Genomic DNA, 10,381 nt, shown 5'->3' on the forward strand with positions numbered 1-10,381 from the left:
ATTTCCCAAGTTTGCTCTGTTTGGAAGCAGATCATGCATATAATTACTAAAAAAAAGTGCAAGATGTTCCCTGTGTGCTTTTAAATGACACTCTCAAAAAGTGGTACATTTGTTTCACAGCTTAGTGGGAAAAAAAAAATCCTGAGGCATGTCAGTATTACACAACATGTTACACCAATAACACTACTTGATCCTTTTTTTTTTTTTGCACAAACTGCTGTATCCTCTGAGTGGGATGAGCCTAGAAAACCTTAAATCAAGAGCTTTTCTTTTGCGCTTTTGGGCTTAAGACATTATTGCAGACAATGATCTAATACATCCGCTCATCTCCCCTTAAATCCTACTGTCACTTATGAACAAAATGCTGCCCAAAGGGAGAAATCTATTGCTTTTTCAGTTGAGATCCAGTCAAAAGTCTGACTTGGAGAAGCCAGACTTTTCCACAGCAAACTCTGCTGTGACCAAAAAGCAAAGAGATGAGATTCCTAAGCCAGTCACCTTTCTTTCTACAACTATTCTTAGACATCTTTTCTGGCCTCATAAAGAGGATACGTGTTTATATGCAGGAAATGCAAATAATTCTCTTGCTTTTGATATTATAAAAACATATAGTCCTAAAAACCGTCCCAGGCACCCAACCCTACATGAGCATCCCTCATAATATACCTTTTAAGAGATGTGGCTATAGGTCTTCTACAAACACCCTCTGGAAATCCCTGAAGGTACAGATGTGAGACCAATGTCTCACATCTGTATACAGTTCTTTCTAAAGCTAGAAATGCCCAATGCCCTAAACAATCTTGAGAAGGGTGATTCCTCAATAGTTGGAAACCCTTTTTTTCAAATTAGAACCTAGCTCTTGTCCCTATTCCACAGTTGAACTATGAGGACTATGATTCCACAGTTCTCCAGACTGCATTACACCAATTATAATTATTTTTTGATCAAAAATGATAAATAATTTTAGAAACCAATAGATGTCCATTTCAAGTATTTTAAACAGCCTTAAAATAAGCCTCAGTGGTTTGCTGTGTTTTGGGTCAGCAAAATTTGAAAGCAGCTCTATTTGCACTTCAAGATGTAAATTTGATTGTATGTATCTGATTGTAGTTAGGCCTAAGCACAACATTTGCATTGCCAAGCACCTAATTACAAAAAATCAGGTGCAGAGCCCTCTTCCCAACCATGAATTGGGAAGTGTGGACTTAAAAGAAAGCCTTTTGTAATGCTAATTAATTCGATCAACTGCCTTATTGACTGCAAAAAGGCCCTCACCAGCAGGCGACCACAAAGCTGCACACGGCAGACATCTTGGCTGGGAGGGCAGACGTATTTTTCTGTCGGGGTCTGGCAGCAGCTCTCAAAGGTAGATGATGAGGGATGCGAACTCACACATCTGTGACTGAAGCTGGCCTGTGTATTTAGACTCACCCCATTGATAAAAAATAATCACTCGCATCACAGAAGAGCTCAGAAAAGGGAAAACAACAGAAATTGTCCAAAATGCATCGACTCGCTCCTCTTGACGTGTCTCCTCAGGTGGCAGACATGTCGCAAAAACCGTCCCCCCCCCTCCCACCAACACCAGACATTTCTGTGAGCATGCAGACGTGCTACAGAGCCAGTTACCATAGCAACTGCCTCATCTCTCAACCTGTATAAGGGTGATGGTTACAGAGAGACCATGGTTTTATTGGGATACCAGTTACTAGCAGAAAAAAAGAGGGTTTGACTCGTCTTGTTTATGTGAAATGAATATATGCATTTTGCAGTTTCCCTGGGACTTGTAAAGTTTTTTTCTTTTTTTTCTTGCTCATTTGTAGTGAAGTCCCTGACCATGTGGAAGAGTAACGTCCTTTTTGCTAATTTGTTTTTTTTTTTTTTTTTAATCCATGAGCCCTAACCTATAAATCATCGAGGTCGAAACATTTTTGCAGCAATAAGGAGATTTCTCAAAGAGCTACTATGAAAATGTTTCATGTGGTAATGATCAACTGAGGGATTAAGAATCTCTCTTGCATTGTTGGAGCTTTGCTGAATTCTTACTGTTTCATAAATTAATCGCTTTTCTTTTCCAGGCAATATGTTGCTAAGTTCAAGTAACCAACGCTCAAAGAAAAACCACAGAAGACTCCAAGAAAGCATGCAGAATAGTTCCACGTCTTGCTGCTTTGGAAGAAAAATATGAAGAAATGAAGAAATTTCATTCTGGTTTAAAACTGTTGGGAAATCTCTTTGCCAATCTTTTTATTAGGGCTTGTTCAAGCAGTGACTTTGTTTCTCTCTGTTGGCATAACATGCAAATCAGGTATGAAGGCAGCAACGGATTAAAGGCAACACACGTTTGAGGAAAAGGTGAGCAGGTTAAGGAGTAGAGGGAAGAAGAGTAAAGCCAAAGAAGCAGCAGCACAGGATATATGCTGTGCATGCGCGTGTGTGTGTGTGTGTGTGTGTGTGTGTGTGTGTGTGTGTGTGTGTGTGTGTGTGTGTGTGTGTGTGTGTGTGTGTGTGTGTGTGTGTGTGTGTGTGTGTTTCAGACAGAGGTGTATAGTAGTAGGCCGGCTCATCCCCACTGGCAACAGCACTGCAGCGTTAGTGGGTCAGTGTGCCATCATCTCACTCATCATTACCATAGTCTACTCTCCGTGTCTATCGCTCACACTCAATGTAGCACTACACCAAACATTTATACACACACACACACACACACACTTGACAACAGATGAGTCAAATAATAACATCTTATGAATAAATCCAAATTAGGATGTCAAGACATTGGAAAAAATATCTATTCATGGCAATGTTTTAAACTCACTGGTCTTGAGTTTATTCCAAACTTAGAGCTTGATTAAGACTGGAACCCTGAGTCACTGAGTGACTGAGTCCAGTTTTCAGAGGTGGGCTGCTTTATTAATTGATTACAGGTTGTTGTTTTTTTCTTTTTATTATTTATATGCAAAGTACTTTGATCGATTTGTGCAATGCATTTTCTCTTGTTAGTTTGCTGCTTTGGGAGTTTCTACCTGGTAAAGTAGCATTGGATGTTACTTTATGCTCCACACAGGTGGAAAAAATATTGATCACTTCAGCTTTCTTTCACGTCTCATTGATGGACTTTAAATTGTCAAAATGAGTTCATAAAACTTTACAATTTATCATTTACTTTGTTCATGGTTTTTGTCAGTTGATCCCCTTTTGCCAATGGCAATTTGCCATTTTGACAATTTGTACCAGCAGATAAACTGTTACCAGCAGCATTCACATTACTCTCTTCCCTACAACTATTTAATACTTGAACAGAAACAGAAATCAGTTACAAATAAGATGTACTCAAGCTTTTATAACATAATGCACTCCTGGATTTGTCCTTGCTGGTAACAATTTCCTTAAATTACACGTTCATGAAGGTATTCAAATGTCATGTATAATTTCATTCAATTGGATATTATTAGCTATCTAAAAACTTTGTATTACACTCTATTACCATTTACTTTTTTTAACCCTGTTCTGACCAGTGGACAAAATATGGAAAATCTTGACCTCAGATCAAACACAATTACTTCCAAATGGTAGATTTTCCAATTAGGAGTCCAATAAATCGATTTGTTTTTATAGAAAAGCTTGGTCAGAATACAGAAAATTGTCAACTGACAAATCAGATATGATAAGCTCTGCTGGTAGATGGCACCATATTGCATCCAAAACAAAACTTAAGCCTAAGAGAGGGTCCAAATAGAGAAAGAGGAAACTTATCAGCAGTTATTGTAAAACATAAATAATAATAATAATAAAAACAATATACTTTGGATAGACTGTAGTTATATATTGTTTTTTCTATTATTTATTCAGACAAATAAATAGTGACCACTCTTGTGCAAGCACATGCGAATGTACCTTATGGTTTGTTTTTTTTTGGCCAGTCTGTGAAATCATCACTCTCTCTAAGCCCGCTTCAGTTTTTTTTTTTCCTTTCCACTGGCTCCTTGAATCGCTCAGCCTCCTGCAACTCCTCTCTAATCATCATTGTAATGCAGATTTAGAGATCGGCTGGGGGATGGAAACTGGGGGGAGGGGACGGGGAGTGAGTTGGTTTGTAGAAAGGCTGTGGTTGGTGTTGAGTATGACCCGGCTGGCCTGCTGTGTCCCAGCAGGCGGTCCGGCGTAGACAGAGGGGGGAGGGGAGCCTGAGTGAAAGAGAGGGCTTTCAGGGTTATCCTTGAGCCTGTTTACATGACTCAGACATCAGATATCATCATCATGTCAGTCTCATTTTGACAAAAGATGGCAGACCCTCCCCCCCTAGACTCCCCTCTAGGTCCTCATACAGCAGTAATCGCACCCCGTGTTGGAAGGCAGAAAAAATAAGATGTTCTATGTTGTTTTGTGCTGTCTAGACATAATGAGCTTAATGTCATTCAGGTCATGTTGTTGTTCTCTCGTTCATAGACTAATACTACATCCAACAAACTGGACAAGCATCACTTACAAAAGGCCTCATTCTCTAATTAAGGATTTGGATCTCAATAGTATGCCCTCAGAAACTCTTGCTACGTTGTGCATCGTAAATTATTGCTGGATATTTATTTATTAAACATCCCCTGCGTATGTCACCTCAGTATGAATTTATACTTTTGGGGCGTTAGCTGTTTTTGTTCTTTTTTCTGTAGCTTAGACTGCATTCTCCCTGACATTTTCAATCAAAAGCAACAAGTCAAACTTGTACTTGCCTGCATGCCTGCCTCACAAGTACACAAACACACTGAAATGCAGGACAGAGATGATGGAAAAAGGCCTGCAACAACAAAAATAAAATATCTAGGATACACTATTGTGCATTAAGTTGCTGTTTGTGGGCTTTACATCTCTTATTCTTAGTTGTTGAATTCTTACTGAGTGTTTGATTTATGCTGGCAATAGACGAGCACAATGCATGCAGTCCAATTAGAACTCTGAATGTGCAGGCAGAAATGTCATAAACGCAATAATTAACCAATAATATGCAGGATGGTGCAAGTGTAAGTGATTTGAAATCCCTTTGTCTGGAGGTTTGTCCAGCTTGCACTGCTTTGGTGGGGTTTTTTATTGGGTTGTAATTTTTGCTCTATTTTTCCAATTTATCCATCTGCCTCTGCAGATGGGTTGTCATGGAGCATCACTAGAGTTTGACCTATTTATAACCCATTCCCTCCTATCTGCTGCCCCCAATTCCCTCTTTGGTCCTGAGGTTTATCACAACAGTTACATAAAAAAGGTTGAATTATTCACAAGGTGAGGTTATGTGTTGCATCTGTATTATTTAAATTCCACTCCAGAGTGATATTTTTAGCTCTGGAGTCGTAGGAGAGGACTCTAGGTTTATTTAAGATTCTAACTTTTGCATCTCTTTCCATTCAACCGTCTGGCAAGCTAAAATTGTAAGTGATTTTACTAGCATTGATTTAACCTGTACCATCTGCTTTACCCTCCATCCAGCTCAGAACCAGTTTAGCATGTCTGTCTGCGGCCTGACGGTGATTGGAAGTGATTGATTGGGAATTGATTGGTCAAAACAGGGAGATGGGGAGGGAGGTGTCATGGAGTTAGAGTGTGGTGGCTGTGGGCAGTTATTTACTGCCCAGAGCCACAGTGTCTCATTGGGAAATGAGCACAGACAGGTTTGGCAAAGATGAACATTTGCTGCCTGTTTTTATTTCTCCATGCAATCACTACATGTCAAATATATATATATATATGAGAGCCAGAATTCTTATGAGCTAGATTTGTAATAAATGAAGGCACCAGAATTGTTATCTACAGTGGGATAATATTAATTTTGCCTATAAATTTTGATCGTCCAAGTTTATGACTAACTCACTTCAAAAGTCCTTCAGCAGAACATTAAATATGGTCGTTCTCTTCAAATGTTCCCCTTTTCAGACGTAGTCTCTGAGCTCCACATAAATGACTGTGGTATTACAAATTGGTTTCCTAAAATAGAATGAACCGTTTCAACTCCTATTTTTGTTTCTCCTCTTGGCCTTTGTCATTCTCTGTATTAAACGGCAGAAGCAAGACATTTTAGTGTAGGCAGACTTGCATTTTTCACACAGTAATAATTTCCTGGTTTGGGAGATACTAATGAGGATTCCTTGTATGTGTCAGAAGGATTCTCCACCATTATTATGCGATCGCAGAGTTGGTATTTGGGCTAGGGATAGAGTAGTTCTCAAAAGGTTGTTTGCCATATGATCAGGTGCTCCAGCATGACATCCTCAAATACCCGACATGTAAGCCGATCAGGCACCATTCAGGTCTATGTGGGAGATAATCTGCTTGAAATCAAGAATAATGGTTTAGATACATAGATGAAAGCCCATCATTTGATGAGATTGTCAGCTTTTTATTAATGTTAGAGTGGGATTTAAGCATATAGATGCGCAACATGCGCAGACAGCACTCTGTGACAGAGATGATCAAATCGATGCATACTGAAGCAATTTGATCATTGGTCAGTGTTGCCATGTTTCAGGTTTGGGGAGCATTTTTTGCTTTCTGAAGTTTCACCCTGATGAGCAAACAGTAGTCAAGTTGATCTGTTGTCATGAATTAGACTCTGAGGCATACGTAAAAGAAGTCATAAAAATGGTCTGGATCTTTGTCTGTTGAGAAACCACTCCTTGCTAACATTTGCCCATGATGTAATGCATCAGTTCAATGCTATAAAGCTAGCCGGAAATTTTCTGCAGTGTAAACAGCCACCCCTCACTGCGAAGAAAGAAGTTCTGAGCCCAATGACAGAGCAACGCAGACAGAGCAGCTTTGTTCACTTCCACCTTTGCGTTTGCTGAAACTACAGATTACAACAATAAAACAGCACAGAAATTGAACAACGTTGTTCAAAACTCCTGTTTGTTGATTGGTTAAAAATCCACCAGAGAAATCAAGCTCAATGAGAGAAATCCAAGATGGAGCACAGAAAGGAGATGAGAATCGGATGGAATTGTACAGGAAGTCAATGACCCAGCTAATATTTTGCAAAAAAAAAAAAAAGCAGCTGTTTCAGAAGTGGATGAAAAATTAAGATGGTCTCAGAATTCCCACTGTCCTCAGTTCCAGGTTCCAGGCCTACTTAACATTACTAGCTGTTTGGATGCTCTCTGCAAGTCTTCAGTTGATCTTTGAGGGAGATTTATGGGGACGTCATGGGAAAGTTGTCTGGCTGGATTCAGGTTATTCCTCCTAATTGGTTGCGTGACCCCAGCTGGACCCCCTCAAGGTTACTATGATTTGAGTAATTAACGAGCAGCAGCGAAGTGCTTTGACCGGCTTCTTTATCTTGGCCTCAGCGCTATCATTAAAGCACTTAAACCTTCAGATAGTCTCGCCCTGTTCTGAGTCAACACAACAGCGCACTACACACCTGTGCATGCACCAGCCACACAACCCCCGAAGTCAAGGTTGTCCTCAGCTTGATCGATGGGCATGTCACATGTGTGAATGTTCCCAAAGTTGCTGTGTCACGTACTAGCAGGAGTCTTTCGGGCAAATAATGGCTTGGCTGTGTGCAGAAGCAAAGTCTAATGGGGAGAATGTAGAGCCACTCAGAGCTGAACACAAACAGGAATTTCATATGTCCTATACTATACACTCGTCTCTTTCTGTTCTCATCCAACCAGAGACTGAACTACCTAATAAGGTCTGAAAGCCTCACACACTTCAGAGTTAAGGCAGCATGTGTTTGTCCTGATGTATGGCCTCGTTATTCCAAATACAGGAGAAGGAAACGGCCGATTATTGATATCTGCTAAGCGTCCTGGAAGAGTAATGTCGCTGTCAGTGAGCGGCTGTTCACCGAGCTTTTGGCAGGTGGAGAAAATCAATAGTGAGACGCACCTTTCGGATGAGGATAACGTATGAGAGGAGGGCACTGTAATGGAAAGATACCTGTCTTTGCTGTGGCCCAGGCCTCTACTGCAATTACAAGAACGACAACGTGACAACAGTGATGAAGGCCAGCACAGCCGCTGTTGGAGTTCAAATGTTATGAGTTTAAAGCAGCCATGTAAGTGATGCTGCTGAGGATTGGGACCAGACTAAGAGCTGTCGCAGATTAACCTTTTGAGGTTTCCACTAACATCCCTGTTCACCAGTTTGTTTGTTGTTGTTTTTTTTTTTATATATGTTTTCACTTTATATCAGCTCATATCATTAAATGTCACACACATCATCCCAGGAGGCTCTGACAGTTTTTGCAGAAGCAAAAAGAGACATAGTGAGCTAATTTTCTGATAATTTATTGTGGAATACACAGTGTCCTCCGATTGTTTTCTTTTTGTCTCACAAAATGGTTTCTGATCAAACAACTTTTAAAATCAAACAAAGACAAGCTCAATAAATATAAATTATGTTTTCCCTTATTAACTGAAAAAAAGCTTTCCAAGCCCATCTTCCTCTAAAGAAAAATATGACAGATTACTTGTTAAATCATAAATTAACAGCATTTTAAGAGGTGCAGGTTCACTTGCCAAAGCCAGGAAATGAGTTAGATAGAAACTGTCTGACAACACAAAGCAGGTCTAAAGATCTTGAAAAGCAACACATCAGAACAAACTGAAGAACAGGTACAACAGGAGCAAAGTCTTTGACATAAATCAGCCTGAAAAGGATTTCTAATGGCTATGAAACTCCAGCAAACAGCTGTGTTTTCTACAAATGGAGAAAACATTGGATAGTGGAGATGCTTTCCAGAATCAGCATCCAGAACTGATCCACAATGAATCCTCACTGAAACCAAAAATAGCATCTAAGCAGTGAAGGTTCATAATTACTATGAGCTTGTAACAGTTAGCTCAATCACATTTGGATCTTAAAGTACAACTATTGTTTAATTTTCTGAAGTATATTAAACAAGTCCACCCCTGAAAGACAAAAGAAGGAAAATAAATATCCAAAAGTCATTCAGGTGGTGCCGGGTATGTTTGTGTATTTTTGCCCCTTGAATTAAGTCACAACTTGAAAACTGCTTTTCCTAGTTACCCAGGCTGTATTTGCCTAATATTAAAGATTTTCTATGATCTGAAAAATAAATCTGACAAAAAAAGGCAAAAACCAAACATCTGCAATAGGCTAAACATTTTTCAACATTCTAGGTGCTCTTCCTTGGCTTTAGGTGTTAAGTCTTTATTTCTCTTGTTGGTCCCTCTGGCTGCTCCTTTCTTGCCTGCCCTGTTGTGCAAATGCATTAGTCTTGTAGCTCAGAGTCTGAGGGGAGGTTAAAGTGGTGTGTTTGGATCACGGCACGGTGAAATATGCATGTGTGTGTTTGTGAAGCCGGATTTGACATGGGGCGTGAAAGTGGGAAAATAAAAGAAAAGGAGAAGTGGCTGTATGACGGTGTGAGGTGTATAAACATAGCGTGATTTTCTGACGAAGAAATACGCTTCATTTTTAATGTGTTTATCACGCTGTGTCATGACAACTAAAAAGAAGAGTTAAGCTTTCATGTCGTCAGCTTCAGATCAAATCTGTGATTGGAATATCTTCTGCCCTCTCAGGCAAATGTTGCCTGCAAAGAGCCCCGAAATAGAGTCAGATCCATTAATTAACCATGTACCTGCTGTGTGTCCCAGCTTTTTCCTCAATATTCCTGCATAATTGACATAGAAGAGGATAATTACAGCCATATGAATGAGGGGGAATAAAAGGATTGGTGATATTTAATATAACATTTCCTTCAAAGCATTTTTGACTTTTGATTTTCTGTGTTTGATCTGTCGTTACCATGTTTTAATGTTCAACTTAACTCTAGCGTTCCCTGCTGATAATGCAGCTGCATTGTTAGGAGGAATCTTAGTGACCAGATTCAAGTTTCCTCCTTTATATTTGCTCATATCTTCAATCTCAGTGCGGCTGGAGAAGGTGAAAATATCCAGTATTTGCTACTGAACTCTTAATTCATCTGAAACTGAAATGGCAATTTTTTATGACAAAATTTGTCATAAAAAATGGCAATTTTTATGACAATGTGTTATACAAGACGTATATAAATTCGGAGGTTTGAGTAAATACACAAATATTCTTATATTTTTAAATACTTCAAGAAAATTTGGAGGATGGAACAATGGCTTTGTAAACTTTTAAAACGTTAATTCATGAAGGAAGCCAGTGATTATCATAAATCTTGTTTTTGTTTTTCAAATTCATTTCCTATTACTTCTCTGATTACGTCTTTGTTTAAAATTCTTGGTATATTATGATTTATTTTAAGAACTTGGTTTTCATTCTTTGCTTGTTCCCTGTTGCTTCTGCATTCTCTTGTCACCTTCTGGATTGAATCTTGATCATTTCATTGGGTTGTCTCATTTCTGTCTGATTTTGTTACACTTCCGTTTCACATGTTTCA

The sequence above is a fragment of the Poeciliopsis prolifica genome, unplaced genomic scaffold (assembly GCF_027474105.1).
Source record: "Poeciliopsis prolifica strain line A6 unplaced genomic scaffold, Auburn_PproV2 SCAFFOLD013, whole genome shotgun sequence".
In the NCBI taxonomy this organism is placed as follows: domain Eukaryota; kingdom Metazoa; phylum Chordata; class Actinopteri; order Cyprinodontiformes; family Poeciliidae; genus Poeciliopsis; species Poeciliopsis prolifica.